Source organism: Homarus americanus, unplaced genomic scaffold (assembly GCF_018991925.1).
Source record: "Homarus americanus isolate GMGI-L3 unplaced genomic scaffold, GMGI_Hamer_2.0 scaffold6392, whole genome shotgun sequence".
In the NCBI taxonomy this organism is placed as follows: Eukaryota; Metazoa; Arthropoda; class Malacostraca; order Decapoda; family Nephropidae; genus Homarus; species Homarus americanus.
In genome coordinates this window covers 643,077-659,349 of record NW_024722078.1, presented here as the reverse complement: position 1 = coordinate 659,349, position 16,273 = coordinate 643,077, and the positions used below count along the sequence as shown (strand labels likewise).

General features: G+C 48.4%; 1 protein-coding gene across 15 annotated transcripts in view; it reads right to left on the bottom strand.

Moving 5' to 3' along the window:
• Positions 1-3,124: 3,124 nt before the first annotated feature.
• LOC121861945 (uncharacterized protein C6orf132 homolog) overlaps positions 3,125-16,273 on the bottom strand; it is a 62,509-nt gene continuing 49,360 nt past the window's right edge. For 10 of the 15 annotated variants that reach the window (XR_006088138.1, XR_006088142.1, XR_006088139.1 and 7 more), the window contains 3 exons: positions 15,001-15,125; positions 13,644-14,443; positions 3,125-4,277 (listed from right to left, as the gene is read on the bottom strand). The gene's annotated coding sequence lies outside the window, so the exon portion shown is untranslated. The other 5 variants (XR_006088137.1, XM_042359914.1, XM_042359910.1 and 2 more) reach the window with 4 other exon arrangements.

Below are 16,273 nucleotides of genomic sequence, written 5' to 3'. Positions count from 1 at the left end.
AGAATAAATATCCAACAGCAAAACATAAGTTAGGGTGTTGTGCTGACTGATTCCTCTGTTTTTCTATTGGCTGTAATTTGATGACGTTACCTCTTATTCCACCAATCACAGTTAAGTAAGAGATTACTTGAAGAATGCAATATGTACGACACCACTATCCATTGTTTTGGGGCGCCGCCTCCCCTAGGAGGACCTATTGTAAGCCACAGGCCTTGGCAGGGTCCCTGGGAGCAGTGGCGCCCCATAAAGAGGCCTGGGGGGAGCCACCGCCACTGGAAGGGCCCCTGAAGGCGCCACCGCTGCTAGCAGGGCCTCTGGGAGCACCACGGTTCCTGGGAACATACCTGGAGGCGCCCCCGTCCCTGGAAAGGCCCTTGTGATCACTGCTGTCCCTGGGAGGGCCCCTAGGGTCGCCAGCGCCCCTAGAAGGTCACATTGGGGCGCTGCCGTCAATGGGAGGGTTCCTTGGAGCTTTGCCGTCCCTGAGAGGCCCCTGAGAGATTGGCTGTCCTTGGTGGAGTGCCTGAGGACGCCGCCTTCCCTGAGAAGGCCCCTAGGATTACTGTTGTCCCTAAGAGCACCCCTGGTGGATCCAGCGCCCCTGATAGGTCCCCTGGGGGCACCGCCGACCCTGAGAGGGCCCAGGGGGCGCCTCCATGCCTGGCTTGGCCAAATGACCCTCACAGGGATAGCGGCGACCCCAGGGTCCCTTACAGGGACTGCAGCGCCTTCAGGGGTGTTCCTAGGGACGGCGGCGCTCCTAGGAACCCTACCATGGCGGTGGCGCCTTCAAGGTCCCTTCCAGAGGCGGTATCTCCCCCAGGGTCCCTCTATGGGGCGCCACTGCCCACAGGGACCCTGCCAACGGGTGTGGTGCCCCTATGGGCCCTCCTAGGGCCGGCTGCACAGCCATGGGCCCTCCTTGTGGCAGCGAGAGCCTTTCCAGGGGCGGCAGGGTCTCTGCCAGGGGCGACGCCGCCCCCAGGAGCCCTTCCACATGCGGCATCACCCCAAAAACTTTATAGTTTTGTCGTACATTTTGCATTCGTCCAGTAATCCCTTACTTAATTGTGATTGGTGGAGTAAAATGTAACGTCATCAAATTCCAGCCAATAGGAGAACAGAGCAATGAGTCAGCACAACACCCCAACTTATGCTTTGCTGTTGATATTTATTCTCGTTTCACTATTTAAACTCTGGGAGATATGACGTTAAATAAATACTCCGCCCATCGCATTTTCAGTATTATCTCAACCTGAGCAATGAAAAGGAGAATAAATATCCAACAGGAAAACATAAGTTGTGGTGTTGTGCTGACTGATTGCTCTGTTCTCCTATTGGCTGTAATTTGGTGGGTCAAAAGAATAGTTCACCAATCATAATTCAGTAAGAGATTGCTGGAAGTATGTAATGTATGACATAATGTACAAGCATGCCATTGGAACCCTGAGGACCCTTGGGAGGGTTCCTGGTGGTGTGGGGAGGGTGGGGTGGCGCCAGCCCTAGGGGGGCGACAGCCCTTGGAGGATTCCTGGGATGGTTCCTGGACGCCACTGTATCCCTGGGAGGGTTCCTGGGGGCGATAGTCCTGTAGAACCCCTGGGTGCAGCAGTTTTTGCACTATTTAGAACATCACATTTCCAGTAATATAGCATTCTGAAGAAGGTAACAGAGGATAGTATCCAACAGGAAAACATAAGTTGTGGTGTTGTGCTGACTGATTGCTCTCTTCTCCTATTGGCTGTAATTTGGTGGGTTAAAAGAATAGTCCACCAATCATAGTTCAGTAAGAGACTGCTGGAAGTATGTAATATACAGTATGACACAATGAGCAAGCATGCCATATGGACCCTTGGAGGGTCCCTTGGGGGTGTGTAGGCGCCAGCCCTGGAAGGATTTCTGGGAAGGTCCCTGGACACCAGTGTGGCCCAGGGAGGGTTCCTAGGTGCGCTGCTGCCACTGGGTGCACTGCCGTCCCTGGGAGGGTCACTGGGGCCTGCTGTCCATGGAAAGGTCCCTGGGGGGCACCATCGCCCCTGGGGGTGTAACTGGGGGCAGCACCGTTCCTTGCAGGGTCCCTGGAGGTGCCGCCGGCTTTGAGAAGGTACCTGGGGGCGCCACCGCCCCAGGAACATCCCTAGGGCTGTCGCCACCCCTTGGAGGGTCTCTGTCGGCGCCACTGCTCCTGGGGTGTCCCTTGGGGCGCCGCCATCTCTGGGACAGTTTCAGGAGGTGTCGCCACCCCTGAGAGGGTCCTTGGGTGTGTCGCCGCCCCTGGGAGGGTTCTTGGGGGCGCCACTGCCTCTATGAGGGTTCCTGGAGGCGCCGCTGCCCCTGAGAGTGCCGCTGTCCCTGCGAGGATACCTGGGGGCGCTGACGCCCCTGGAAGATTCCCTGGGGGCGTTAGCGCAACTGGGAAGGTCCCTGGGGGCGCTGCCGACCATGGGGGCGCTGCCACCTCAAGGAGGGCCACCAGAGCGATAGATTTATAGAACCAGTGGGTGCAGTAGATTTTGCACTATTTAGAACATTACATTTCCAGTATCATCGTATTCTGAAGATAACAGAGGATAGTATCCAACAGGAAAACATAAGTTGTGACTGCTCTCTTCTCCTATTGGCTGTAATTTGGTGGGTTAAAAGAATAATCCACCAATCATAGTTCGATTATAGACTGCTGGAAGTATGTACTGTAATATATGACATAACGAGAAAGCATGCCATAAGGAACCTGGGGACCCTTGGGAGGGTCCCTGGGGGGGGGGGGCGCCAACCCCAGGAGGATCCCTGCAGGGCGCCGCCACCCCAGGGAGGGTCTCTGGATGCGACCCTGCCCCTGAGAAGGTTCCTGGGGGCGTTGCCGCCCCTGGGAAGGTCTTTGGGTGTGCTTCCGCCCAGAAAGGTCCCTGGATGGGTCATTGAGGGGGCTGCCGACCATGGGAATGTCTCTGGGGAGCGCCATCGCCCATGGGAGGGTCTCTGGGGGCACCGCCATTCCTTTCAGGGTCCCTGGAGGTGCCCTCGCCTTTGAGAGGGCTCCTGGGGGCGCCACCGCCCCTGGAACGTTCCTCCATATCATCGGTTCTAGGATACTTCTTTTCTTCTTAGGATATATAAATAACAATGAAAAATAATAATTATTTTTATATACATGGTACAAATAAGTTACTACAAATAGTTGCAAAATTTTTATTGAATGACACACGAGAGGCTGTGGACCAGGTTAGTTCACCCTTTATAGTGACCTAACCTGGATCATGCAAGGCTACAAGCCTGGTCGACGTGTTTTGCCTACCACTAGTAAGTGCTCAACCAGAGAAGCCTTACCCAGCCCCTGGCAGCTCACAGTGTCTAGTAGTGACAGACAGCCTCTAGTGAGTAAAGGCTGTCACTGCAACTAGTGTCATCTTATGGCATCAAAAGCCCCAACTAGCTGTACACAACTAGCAACCTCATCCAGCCCCTGGTAGTCTCCCACAAGCCCTGGCAGCATCACCGAGCCCCAATGGAGCATCAGGTAGACCTTCGAGGCATCAATTAGCAGCCCCTCAGATGCACAAATAGCACTCTAAAAGCCTCACACATCATCACGTAGTCACGAACAGTACCCTAGTGGCATCACACAGCCGCTGGTGGCCTCACACAACCATGGGATCTTCACACAGCCCCCGGCGGCCTCACACAGCCCTCATGGCCTTAAACAACCTCTGGTGGCCTCTCACAGCCCCTGGTGGCCTCACACAACCCCTAGCAGTGACACACTGCCTCAGAAATTAAAATTTTTAACATGTTCAACATATACAAATATTTTTAATAATACAAAAGTTTGTCCACAGAGGAAAAACTCATTGATTACAAACAGGTTGTATAGATGTAATAATTACTGAAAATTACAGCAAATTCTTTAACTAAGATCTCTCATTCCAGTGCCAGCAACAGGAAAATATTGTATTATGCAAATGAGATGAAACTATTGTCGAAAATAACCTAAGTTCAACCATATTATGACAATGTCAGTAAGTCCTTCCCTCATTCCTACAGTATATAAACTTTCAGTTCACCGTTATAATCTGTTTTAGTACTTATGTGGACGTATCTAACCAACACTTCCTTCTTCACGATACAACTTGTTGTTGTTAGGTAGACTGACTTATTTAGGGCATATTCATCCTTTTCTGTAGTCTTGTTCATTTCTCTTGTCCATATTGATGGTGCTTCATCATCTGGACACCAAGTCATGGTTCTCATCTCCCTGGAGAAGTAGTTTCTATTTCTACCTGTAAAATAAATATTTTATAAGCAAAAAATAATAGTGTTGTTTTCAATTTATTGTAGAGTGACAAGAAATAAAATCCGTCTTTCTTCATACACTCTCATTCAATATTCACACTACCAGGTAGACTCGATTGTTCTGGTATAATACTTCACCCACAACAAGTCATGGTTTACTTCTGTCGCCTCACAAGTAAACATCACTCACCAGTAACAGGTCGCATCCCAAAAATCACTGCTTTGCTATTGTTACGCCGTCTCTTAATTTACTTTAATATCCAGGTTCTAGGCGTAACCAAACAAAAAAATGAAGTAAATCAAAAGGCAATAAAAATAAATAAGGTAAACCTTTAAGAATTTAATTAAATAAAATATTAACACAATAAAGAGCCTCGTAGACTGTCACAACAAATTGATTCATTATCGAAACCTTTAAGACACAAATGATACTAAACATCGAAACATCAAAGAACTGCTTAAATATATAGAATAAAAATAAAGCACTGGATTATGTTAACACTACATAGACATATAAAATAACTAACACAGAAATTAACTAATGTGAAACAACACTGAATTGCTTAAATGTAACTAAGCAAGCACTGATGGACACACAAGAGACATAAATAGGTACTCAAACAGATATACTGTACCACATTGGTGGCGACAGGAACAACACAGTAAAATAAGTATAAGTAACAGGTGACAAGTGTCACTCAAAAGAACGTGAACTGAATGACGAGAGGACTGGACTAAACTCCGTCTACAGGTGGACTACTATATATAGGGTCAGCTCTGGCGCCAATGCGACCCACTGGTGAAACATGGGTCGTTTAACGATGCAGATGGTCGGTAGAGAAACAAAGAATGCTTGTTACAATACTAAATGAAGAAATAAGATGGGCTTGAACAAATAATAACAGTTAAAACCTTAACAGCACAGGGTAAGGTGACTAGATTATATAATAGTAAATATAACACATCATTACAGGAATAATATGGAACAACATGGAAGCAAGTTATATAAAAAAAAATAGAAAAATACGACACGGTCGTAACACTATCCACTCCTTCACACACACCACTGCTTGCTGGCTGTTCCTTCCTTCTTACTTCTTGTGTTGCCTCCACCCCATCCTTCCATCTCCTCACCTCCTACCACACACTTATCAGTCTTTCACTTGCCATTCCCTCAACTTGTTTATTCCACCTGACCATCTATCCAATAATTCACTGCCAATATCATCACTCACTATATATACTGACACCTCTACTCCTTCACCACCGGACTCCCGCTATTTCCCATCATTTGTAATCCTGTACACCGTGAGAGGAGGCAGATGCTCTCCTGGTGTTTTAAATGCTGATCTCTAATTCTATTTCCTAACCATGAAATACGAGTGAAAACTAAAAAAATTGTGTAAATAAATTCCTTGTGATAGCTTCTCGACATACACCACATCACACTCCTCCCTCCCATAAACAGTGTGGCACTCCTGTACACCACCAGACACTCCTGTACACCACCAGACACTCCTGTACACCGCCAGACACTCCTGTACACCACCAGACACTCCTGTACACCACCAGACACTCCTGTACACCACCAGACACTCCTGTACACCACCAGACACTCCTGTACACCGCCAGACACTCCTGTACACCACCAGACACCTGCACCCCTGCCAGACACTCCTGTACACCACCAGACACCCTGTACCCCGCCAGACACTCCTGTACATCACCAGACACTCCTGCACCACCAGACACTCCTGTACACCGCCAGACACCCTGTACACCACCATACACCCCTGTACACTGCCAGACACTCCTGTACACCACCAGGCACTCTGTACACCACCAGACACTCCTGTACACCACCAGACATTTTCTTTCACTGTCAGATTCTCCTGTACACCCCCAGACACTCCTGTACACCGCCAGACACTCCTGTACATCACCAGACATTCTCTACACCACCAGACACTCCTGTACATCGCAGACACTCCTGTACACCGCCAGACACCTCTACACCGCCAGACAACCCCTGCACACCGCCAGACACCTGTATACCGCCAGACAACTCCTGTACACCACCAGACACCCCTGTACACCACTGGACAACTCCTGTACACCGCCAGACAACCCCACACCACCAGACAACCTCTCACACCACCAGACACCCTGTACACCACCAGACACCCCTGTACACCACCAGACACTCCTGTACACCACCAGACACCTCTATACCACCAGACACTCCTCTACACCACCAGACACTCCTGTACACCACCAGACACTCCTATACACCACCAGACACTCCCCACACCGCCAGACAACTCCTGTACACCGCCAGACACTCCTGTACACCACCAGACAACTCCCTGTACACCACCAGACTCCTGCACACCACCAGACACTCCCTGTACACCGCCAGACACTCCTGTACACCACCAGACACTCCTGTACACCACCAGACACCCCTGTACACCACCAGGCACCCTGTACACCACCAGACAACTCCTGTACACCACCAGACACTCCTGTACACCACCAGACACTCCTGTACACCGCCAGACAACCCTGTACACCACCAGACACCCTGTACACCGCCAGACAACCCTGTACACCACCAGACACCCCTGTACACCACCAGACACTCCCCAGACACCGCCAGACACTCCTGTACACCACCAGACACCCTGTACACCACCAGGCACCCTGTACACCACCACACCCCTGCACACCACCAGCACCTGTACAACACCAGACACCTGTACACAACCAGACACTCCAGACACCACCAGACACCCTGTACACCACCAGATACTCCTGCCACCGCCAGACACTCCCTGTACACCACCAGACACCCTGTACACCACCAGACACCCTGTACACAACCAGACACCCAGTACACCACCAGACACCCTGTACACCACCACACTCCTGTACACCACCAGACACTCCTGTACACCACCAGACATTCTTGCTCACTGTCAGATTCTCCTGTACACCACCAGACTCCTGTACACCACCAGACATTCTTGCTCATTGTCAGATTCTCCTGTACACCCCCAGACACCCTGTACACCACCAGACATTCTGCTCACTGTCAGATTCTCCTGTACACCACCAGACATTCTTGCTCACTGTCAGATTCTCCTGTACACCACCAGACACTCTGTACACCACCAGACAATCCTGTACACCACCAGACATTCTTGCTCACTGTCAGATTCTCCTGTACACCACCAGACACCCTGTACACCACCAGATTCTCCTGTACACCACCAGACACTCCTGTACACCGCCAGACACTCCTGTACACCACCAGACATTCTGCTCACTGTCAGATTCCTGTACACCCCCAGACACTCCCTGTACACCACCAGATCTCCTGTACACCACCAGACACCCTGCACACCGCCAGACACCTGTACACCACCAGACACTCCACACCCCCAGACACTCTGTACACCCCACCAGACACCCTGTACACCACCAGACACCCCACACCACCAGACACTCTGCCACCACACTCCCACACCGACACCCCTGTACACCCCAGACACCTTGTACACCACCAGACACTCCTGTACACCACCACACCCTGTACACCAACCAGACATTCTGCTCACCTGCAGACTCCTGTACACCCCCAGACACCCTGTACACCACCAGACACCCTGTACACCACCAGACACTCCTGTACACCACCAGACACCCTGTACACCACCAGACACCCTGTACACTCAGACACTCCTGTACACCACCAGACACCCTGTACACCACCAGACACTCCTGTACACCCCCAGACACTCCTGTACACTGCCAGACACCCTGTACACCACCAGACACCCTGTACACCACCAGACACTCCTGTACACCACCAGACACCCCTGTATACCACCAGGCACCCTGTACACCACCAGACACTCCTGTACCCACAGACACCCTGTACACCACCAGACACTCCTGTACACCACCAGACACCCCTGTACACCGCCAGACACACCTGTACACCCCAGACACCCCTGCACACTGCCAGAACTCCTACACCACCAGAACCTTGTACACCACAGACACCCTGTACCCACCAGGCACTCCTGTACACCACCAGACACCCTGTACACGCAGACACTCTGTACACCACCAGACACACCTGTACACCACCAGGCACTCCTGTACACCACCAGAACTCCCCTGTACACCACCAGACACACCTGTACACCACCAGACACTCCTGTACACCACCAGACACACCTGTACACCACCAGACACCCTGTACACCACCAGACACCCTGTACACCCCCAGACACTCCTGTACACCGCCAGACACTCCTGTACACCACCAGACACCCTGTACACCACCAGACACTCCTGTACACTGCCAGACACCCTGTACACCACCAGACACCCTGTACACCACCAGACACACCTGTACACCCCAGACACCCTGTCACTGCCAGACACCTGTACACCACCAGACACCCCACACCACCAGACACCCTGTACACCACCAGACACCCTGTACACTGCCAGACACCCTACACCACCAGACACTCCTGTACACCACCAGACACACCTGTACACTGCCAGACACTCCTGTACACTGCCAGACACCCTGTACACCACCAGACACTCCTGTACACCACCAGACACCCTGTACACCACCAGACACCCTGTACACCACCAGACACTCCTACACTGCCAGACACTCCTGTACACCACCAGACACCCTGTACACCACCAGACACTCCTGTACACTGCCAGACACTCCTGTACACCACCAGACACCCTGTACACCACCAGACACACCTGTACACCCCCAGACACTCCTGCACCACCAGACACCCTGTACACCACCAGACACACCCTGTACACCCCCAGACACTCCTGTACACCACCAGACACCCTGTACACCGCCAGACACTCCTGTACACCACCAGACACTCCTACACCACCAGACACACCTGTACACCCCAGACACTCCTGTACACTGCCAGACACTCCTGTACACCACCAGACACCCTGTACACCACCAGACACCCTGTACACCCCAGACACTCCTGTACACTGCCAGACACTCCTGTACACCACCAGACACTCCTGTACACCACCAGACACTCCCCAGCCACCACCAGACACACCTGTACACCCCCAGACACTCCTGTACACTGCCAGACACTCCTGTACACCCCAGACACCTGTACACCACCAGACACCCTGTACACCACCACACTCCTGCACACCACCAGACACTCCTGTACACCACCAGACACCCCACACCACCAGACACTCCTGTACACCACCAGACACCCCACACCACCAGACACTCCTGTACACTGCCAGACACTCCTGTACACCACCAGGACACCCCACACCACCAGACACTCCTGTACACTGCAGACACCCCACACCACCAGACAATCCTGCACACCACCAGACACTCCTGACACTGCCAGACACCCTGTACACCAGAGCACCCTGTACACCACCAGACTCCTCTGCACCACCAGACACCCTGTACACCACCAGACACCCCACACCACTGACACCTGTACACCGCCAGACACCCTGTACACCCCAGACACACCCAGTAGACCCCACACCACCAGACCTCCCACACCACTGGACACCCTGCACACCGCCGACACCCTGTACACCCCAGACACTCCTGTACACCATCAGACACTCCTGTACACACCCAGACACCTTACACTGCTAGACACTCCTGTACACTGCCAGACACTCCTGTACCACAGACACCCCTGTACACTGCCAGACACTCCCACACCGCTTGACACTTGTACACTGCCAGACACCTGACACCACTAGACACTCCTGTACACTGCCAGACACTCCTGTACACCACTAGACACTCTGTACACCGCTGAACACTCCTGTACACTGCCAGACACCTTGTACACTGCTAGACACTCCTGTACACCGTCCAGACACTCTGCACACCGCCAGATTCTTCTGTACACTGTCAGACACTCCTGTACACTGCCAGACACTCCTATACACTGCTAGACACTCCTGTACACCGTCAGACACCCCACACCGCCAGATTCTTCTGTACACTGTCAGACACTCCTGTACACTGCCAGACACTCCTGTACACTGCCAGACACTCCTGTACACCACTAGACACTCCTGTACACGGCTAGACACTCCTCAGCACTGCCAGACACTCCTGTACACCACTAGACACTCCTGTACACCACTAGACACTCCCCACACCACTAGACACTCCTGTACACGGCTAGATACTCCTGTACTCCGCTAGATACTCCCTGACACCACTAGACACTCCTGTACATGGCCAGACACCTCACACTGCCAGACTTTTCTGTACACTACCAGACACTCCCATACACCATCAGACTCTGCTATATACTGCCAATCATTCTTGTACACCGCCGGACACTCCTGTTCACTAATTACTGTTTACTAATTACTTCTATAGATTCATGCTCCTGTGCCCCACCTCGAGCAGATGGACTGGTTTGGGGCTGTGTACATGCCGTTAGGGCTGTTAACGCGGTGGCTAATTTTGCAAATCCAGGCACAAACTGTTGGTAAAATGAGACAAACCAAGGAAGGAACGTAACTCCCTAATGGTGTTGGAACCTGCCACTGCCTAACAGCCTCGATCTTCCTAGGGTCTGTCTCAATTCTCTTCTGTGACACTACATATCCAAGATTGGAAACCTTCCTCTGAAATAGGTTGCACTTGGATGGTTTCAGTTTCAAGTTATGTCCCTTTAACCTAGAGAGCACCAGTTCCAGCCTTTCTATGTGCTCATCAAGTGTCTTTGAGAATATCATGAGGTCATCCAGGTACACTAACAAGGCTGAAAATATCTCACTGTCAAAGATGCTCTCCATGACTCACTGGAATGTTCCAGGAACATTACATAATCCCATCAGCATGCGTTTATACTCAAACAGCCCAAATGGTGTACAGAAAGCAGTCTTTCAGATGTCCCTGTCATCCATATCTATCTGAATATCTTGAGGCTAGATTGAATGGGAAAAACCACTTTGCTCCTGTCAATGCATCAATCCTTGGGAGTGGAAAGGCATCCTATAGTCAACACACAAACGCGGTGACATATCTCGTTTCACCAGAACAATCGGGGCTGCGTATGAACTAGTGCTTTTCTGTATGACCCCCCTGCTCCAACAGCTGGTTGATATGATCCCTAACCATTTGGATTTGAGTGGGGGGAACCCGTCTGAAGAGCTGCCTAATGGGAGTTTCATCTACGAGAGGGATGGTATGCTTGATTATTCCAGTGCATCCTAATTTCCTTGCTTTCCAGAAAAACATCGCGGTACTTCAGCGACACACTCCAAAGTCTCTCTTGCGTGCTACTGTGTATTTGCTCTAGGTCAATCTTCAGCCTTATTTGCCTTAGATCTTCTGGCATCTGCCCATCAGCTTGGCATTCTGTCACCCATTCAAAACTGTTTGAGCTCACCTCAGCTGTTTCTTGTTGAGGACACAGATCGGCCCTAAGGCCACTCCAACATGCCAGCTTCACTTTAGCCACGTGCAGAAATTATCCACATTGGCCACAGTGGCAACCCCTCAGTGCCTCAAGCTTGGGACATCTACGTAAGCTTCTCGATGTAAATACTGACTGCCTGGCAACAGTTTGCGGGGATTCTTGTTGGTTTCCACCTGGTAGAGGAGGCAAACCCCACTTGGTCTTTATGCTGCCATATGTGGATGCTCTCACGCTCTTGAAAACACTTAGAAAAAGCTCTGTCTCCCTTTATAATTCTACAGTTAACATAATGGGGCAAAATCCTTCACTAGAACCTCTCGAAATTGGCTAAGTACATTCATCCCTATCAACCCTGGGGCCTTACTAGCAGGGCTCTGTTCCCCTTTCCTCACTCGGACCCCGACCTGTTCTATTTTATGTTCAAGAATCTCAACATCCACCAACATGTAGCCCAGGTAAGTTATTGATCCACCATTAGCTGCTTTCAACAAAAGATCCTCTGGGGAATGTAATCCAACTCCCTAGATTCAAAATCTCTACGATAAACTGTCTCTGAAACAAGAGACGCCTCACTACCGGAATCCAGAAGAGATGTAACCAAGACTCCTCCTATCCTAACTATGGTGACAGGAGTTTTCCCCACCAGCCTATCCTCACTCCACTCTGTGTGACCAGCCCACTTGTTCTACACCTACTGGTGGGCTTCCTGCACCAGGGGTTGGCCATTTCCTTCCTCTACAGAAATTTCTGACACTCTTGTGGTCTTTACTCCACTTCTAGATTGCCAGGGCCCACCTTGGTGGACCTCCTCTCCCTCGACCTTGGTTCTGGTGCCAACAGGTGGCCGCCCTGTGTCCCGCTCTCCCTGGAATGGGAGTGGCCTTTCCTTGTTAAGATGCTTAACTTCCAGTGACCCCTTAATTTGTAAAAGGTCTGTCTTCACAGCCTGAATATCCACTCGTAATTCAACAAGCATCTTCTCCACCCCTCTCTCTTTAGGTACATTCCCATGGGGGTTTAATGTTCCTCCCACTTCCTTAACCACAGGCGAACATTCGTTTATGGCTGAAACCACACCCTTAGATGGGTTGTTTTCCATAATTGGCTGCTTTATCATTTTCTTTGACTCTTCTGCAGCTACCTGTACCAACTCCTCATAAGACAATCCAAGCCGGCCACGCACATACCAACATAGGCCACTCTGCAACCCTTGATCCCTTAAGCCCCTAAGAAAACCCCTCTTCAGATTATCCGACCTCATAGCGACTTGTGCTGGGGTTACTTTAACCATCTCATACAGCAGCTCAAGAGCATCTTCAAAGGTCCACACATTTTCCATTACACCCTTAGTCCTCTGATAGAATCTAAGTTGGAGCTCTGCCAGCGTCAGGTTTTCTCCATAAGTAACCCTTAAAACTGTGAGAATCCCTTCACTATTACAACTGTCACTCCAAAACAGTTTTTCTACCCTTTTCTGAGCAGGACCAGTGAGAAATTTAAGAATATAGTTGACTGACCCTCTACCCTTGTAGCCAAGCAACCTTATGTCACACTTGTTACACTCACCTACATTAGTTTGGTCTAAATTATCAGGTGTCCCTGAAAAAAGTCCTGAAGCTTCACCTCATGGACTACCACTTGGGAAAAAGATCAACACTGTCCTCTTTGTGCGTAGGCTCACCCCTCTGCTCTTACTGTGAGGCCCCAGTTTGGTTTCATTTAACACTCTTAGTGAGACTGCTCACCCCCTGTTCCATCAGGTTTGTGAGTTTTGTACTTGATTATGTAAGGGTAGGATACTCTGGTGATACAATTTATTTATCTCCTGTCGGGGGTCTTGGTCAACCTCACCTTCCGAACTTCTTAAGTTGATCAAATTCTCCTCTGGGCGTAGTGTGGGGATGGGTAACTCATGCTTGGCTTCTAGGTCCGTCCTCCTCTACATAAATAACTGCTTCATCAATCCAAGCTCACTCCATTGCTGTCGATCCTCAGCAGGCAGTGGTGCCGTGCTCCTCCCCAGGTGATTTCTGGTATATTAATTATTGCCTGAGTGCTGCTTGTTCTTTGCTCTGAAGGGTTGAATCCCTACTTACTCATGCAAGCAATTGCAAGTGTAGCTTGAACAGAGGAGCGGGCTCTCATAGCAGGGATAGGACACACACTTGTAATTTTCTCTCCTTTATTTACTCTAGAAATCACCTGAGGAAGGAAAGGCTGGGACCTAGATCAGACATAACTAGTCATGCCATTGTACATACTAACAAGCATCAACTGTTGTCATGATCACATATTGGCACAACACATTAGTAGGAACTAAACAGTACAGTGCATAACAACAAACCCAACCCATCAGCATAACAAGGAGGTGGCAGCTTGGCGCCGACTCATTCAGGGGTGGCGGGGGAGGAGTGTCTGTAGAAAAATGCCTTTATTAGCCTTATTCTGGCTTACAAACTGTCCCACGCATTCATCACATTCTTCACATAACACCCATTATTCTCCACCTTTCAAACACACCCTAATAGAGCTAAAAATACTTGGTACAGTACGCACCTGTTGCTGGGTCGCCCGCGCCTTCTCATAACATAAACAAACCGTGGCGTCTTTTCCCTGGGCTGGGCTGCATTCGCTGGTAGCAAACCCCATTTCTAATCCATAAAATATCTTCCTCTTCAGGATTTACAAAAATACATATCCATATTAAAAAATACTCTAAATCACCAAATAGTTGTCTCTGGAGTTCCTCAAACCACACTAATGCTGTAACTAAATGGAAAAATAAAATTTGAATACATTCCAGAAAATATCTACTGTATACTGTAAACAGTAGGATATTAAGAAAATTGTCACAATTACTTGATAAGAGTTTTCATTGTTCTGATGATTTTTACAATTTTAATGGCTTGTTTACTGATCTTTTTCTTACTATGACAAAAAGATGCAAATACTGTATAAAAATGCATTGTTTAAGTGATATGAATAGCCTTGGTGATATACAGTATATTTCTGACAAGATAAATTTATTTGATATAGTAATTTCAACTGGATAAATACAGCATTCAGTATGTACACTTGTCAAAACCCAGTAAGTAATTCCATATAAAAGAGAATAACAAGTCAATGTTGTCCTTATTTATGGCTGTGCAAACATTTTTATTGTACATTTATTATCTCTTGATAAACAGGATGAAAAATGATAACATACCAAGTGGCAGCGGTTCATCGTCCCCAATGTCAGTGTCTATACGTTGGTACATCTTTGGTAGTAAAACTGCCAGTGTCCTCTACTGCCTGACTGGCTGGAGGACCACCACTTGAGATCTTCTTTCACTGTAATACACAAATAACATTTTTTTTATAATGTTTTATTAACCCAGCACCATATGAACCTAAATAATATGGGAATTATGGTGAAATTGCATACTGTCATTATAAAGGTGGTGAGTTGTCCTCTCCTTCCTCCCACCTCTCCTGCTACACACCAAATGTAGTTTTATACAGTATCTTAATATAATTCATATTCTATTCTAAATTCATTCATCTTAATCTATTTCATAAAATATTCCTATAATAACAATCAACTTTTCGGAACTGTTCGGTTATTTCCGATTCATTATGAATTCCAATACAGTGGTTTAATTCATTAAAAAAAAATTATATATATATATATATATATATATATATATATATATATATATATATATATATATATATATATATATATATATATATATATATATATATATATATATATATATATATATATATATATATATATATATCACTTTTGGTCAATTAGACCCCGGCCGGGCGTAAGTGGACAACATATTTATATGGGATTAATGAAATAGAGACCGGCGCCCCCAAGCTCCACTTTTTCAGGCCTACCTCGTTGTAGTAAAAATAACTTCTTAATTTTATGATGGTATGCATATAAATAAAAATATCAATAATATTAGGTTTTTTTACACTTACATTAGTAGAAAAATGGCTGGGCACAGCGGGATGGGGTTGGTTCGAGCAGAGCAGATTATTGGCCTCACCTGTATCTTGTATCAATTGTATCACTATCCACCACGAGAGCTTGCAGGGCCTCTTTGTCAAACCCTCAAAGTCCATATAAGTCCATATCCTCACTATCATTTCACTATCACTGACTTGGGCGGCTGTGGTGGGTGGCGAGTGAAGAACTTCGTATGTTTTGATGACTGGGTGACCTTGTGTGGGCACCCTGCTCGCCGCTCTCCAGCGTAAAGGGTACACACACTGAGGAAAGTGAGCATGCCGGTTTCGAAGGGTACGCGTAAGCGGTTGAATATATATATATATATATATATATATATATATATATATATATATATATATATATATATATATATAATATATATATATATATATACAGTATATAAATTAAGCCAAAATCTGAATTATAACAATTCACATTAATGAGGGTACAGTTTAGTAACTGTACACTGTAT